Below are 3,014 nucleotides of genomic sequence, written 5' to 3' on the forward strand. Positions count from 1 at the left end.
TGAGTTAGGAAGAGATTTGCACGATTGGTTCTGCAAACCGGTCAGAGCTGGCCCCAGCACACCACTGGTAAGACCTTGAACCAGGCTCAAGGAGGCTCAGAGGAGGGGAGGGACAAGCTAAACCAGTGTGAGTCAGGGAAGAGGAAGAGCCCCCACCAGGCCCCACCACACCCAGTGGGCACCACCAGAGTTTGGGCAGGTGAAGAGGGAGCAGATCCAGCAACCCCTCCTAACCTCATGCCCATAGCACACGCCCTTATACACCAGCACGTACACAAATGAGCATGAGCCTGGGTGGGGGGGGGGGGGAGAGGGACGAACACATTCTCCCAAAGTGACACATTCTCAACGTTTCATAAAAGTTGCATGTTGAGGGCCGCCTGGGTGGTTCAGTGGGTTAAGGGTTCAACTTTAGGTCAAGATCTTGTGGTTAGCAAGTTTGAGCCCCGCGTCAGGCTCTGTGCTGATGGCTCAGAGCCTGGAGCCTGCTTTGGATTCTGTCTCCCTCTCTCTCTCCCCTTCCCCCATTCGCGCTCTGTCTCAAAAATAAGTAAACACTAAAATTTTTTTTTCATAAATAAATCATTTTTTAATGTTTGTTTATTTTTGAAAGAGAGAGAGACAGAGAGCAAGCAGGGGAAGGACAGAGAGAGGGAGACACAGAATCCGAAGCAGGTCCCAGGCTCTGAGCTGCCAGCACAGAGCCTGATGCGGGGCTCAAACCCATGGACTTCGAGATCATGACCTGAGCCGAAGTCGGACGCCCAACCAACTGAGCCACGCAGGTACCACCCCCGCACACACAATTTTTTTTTTAAAGTTGCATGTTGACATCTGTTGGTTAAGTCTGTGGTGCAGAGACTGGAGGAAAAGCATCAAGGTGGGATTGAGACGGTAGTGGCTAGAAAATGAGATACACATAGGAAATATCCGGATGGGTATTCTTGAGCCCTCACCAGCCAATGGCACGGACCCAACCCTTGGTGCCTTCCTCCTGATGTTAGGACTGCGTAGGTCTCTGCCTGCTGGGGTGACTCCTGGCTTGCCCATGAAGGCATCAGAGTTATGCTTCTGCCTCCCACCGCCTCTGACGCCAGGGCTTCAAAGAATTACCCAGGCAGCAGCTCCTATTACTGATAATAATTCCAGCAGCAGCCCCTGTGTGTCGTGTGTGTGTGTGTGTGTGTGTGTGTGTGTGGTCTGGTACCTGGTCTCACTGAAGCCTCCCACCCACTGTGGGGTCAGGGCAATCATGATCACCATTGCAGGTGAGGAAGCTGGAGGTTCAGAGAGGTTAAGTAGCTGATGAGGGTGACCCTGTAAGTACTAGACACAGGAGTTGAGCGCAGCCCCAGTAAAACGGTCACACTGGTTGTGATCGGCGGTGGCTGGCTGAGGACTGCCCAGGCATAGCTTCACTCATGGTGGCCTTTCCATAATTCATCCTTACGAAGAAGCATCGTGTACTTCCTAAGGGGCTCCCATCCGGAGGGGAGGTTTGTGCCGAAAGCATATCACCTCCGTAGTTGTGGGACTGTGGCATCCCCGAGGAAGGACATGAGGGGCGGCCCTCAGGACTCATAGCCTTAAGCCATAAGTGGTTCGTTGCTCTCCCACCCAGTGAGCTCCTTAAGGGCAGGCCTGAGCCTCACCCAGGACCCAGCACATAGTCAGTGCTCAGAAAATATGTATTCTTGCCAGCTTATAACTGGGCTGTGGCCTTTGTGGGGGGCTGCAGAGATATATAAAGTGTTATACTGACAAAATGCATGCTCACAGCATCCCCTCCTAAGCTCAGACACATGTTCCATCACACACACACACACACACACACAACTCTGACACTGTGCAACACAAGTCCAGGCATTCAGTGACACACAGACTCCCCTGCACCTCCCCCACGGATGTCTAAATTCCTAGGCAGACCCACAGCTGCTCCTGGACCCACAGGTTCACACAGGTATGCAGGAGAAGCATTCTTAGACAGCCACATGCACCTACCTGTCTCCATTAACCAGCCCAAGGCAGCCACGCTCAGTGATAGTGTCCTCCCCTCCCCCTGCATGCACACACACACACACACACACACACACACACACACACAGTTTGGAGGGTGCAGGCATGTGCCTGAATGGCTTGCAAAGGCTGCATTAAATCCAGCTCCCAGGTGCCTGCAGACCTCCCTCCTCTCCCTGAACCCTGTCCCCAGACCAGGCTGCCCCTGCCTGATTCTAACCTCAGGAAGCATCCATCTTTGTCTGGCCCCAGGGCCCCCAGGACTCCAAACCCCAGCTCAACCCAGGCCCCAGGCAGAGCCCAGCAAACACACCGTCCCCTAAACTCATAACCAAGCCACGAGTGAGTGGAAATGAGGAATTCCAGACCGCCTATCTCCCTCTAATCGCCCTCACGGCTGCACAGGAAATGGACTTAACCCGACAGGAAGTGGGGCAGGCGATGCCCCAGCAGCTGTGAGGGGAGCCACCAGCACCCAGGCCAGTCCAAGGCATGGCTGCTCAGGAGAGGTGGAGGCTCACCCATCTCTCTGTCTGTCCTCCCTACCTCCTTGTGACCCAGCCTTCTCTGCTGTGGCCTTATGCTGACTCCTTCCGTTCTGACCACTCCCAACCATCCTACCTCTGCACATTTGAACCAGACTTAACTCTCGCCTGCATTGTTTCACTGTGAGGTAGTGTGCTGGGCATCACTGTCCCCACTGTTCAGAAATGACACTCAAGTCTTGAAAGTTGAGTAACTTCCTCAAACTCACTGGCACTTGATGATTGGGGACTTGACGTTTCTAGAACATCAGACTGAGATAGGACTGAAACTAACTGGGGACAATGGGTTACCACATCCCACGCTCAGGAGGCTCAAGGCTGTGCGTGAAAGCAACAAAAAAAGATGGCGGAGAAAGATACCAAAATGTTAAAATAAAAAAAAATGTGGGTGCCCAGGAGGTTGAAAGTCCAAGTAGAAAAGGTTTTTTAGCCCCTTTGTATTTTCCAAATCTT

This window comes from Lynx canadensis, chromosome E1 (genome assembly GCF_007474595.2).
Source record: "Lynx canadensis isolate LIC74 chromosome E1, mLynCan4.pri.v2, whole genome shotgun sequence".
NCBI classification, from domain to species: domain Eukaryota; kingdom Metazoa; phylum Chordata; class Mammalia; order Carnivora; family Felidae; genus Lynx; species Lynx canadensis.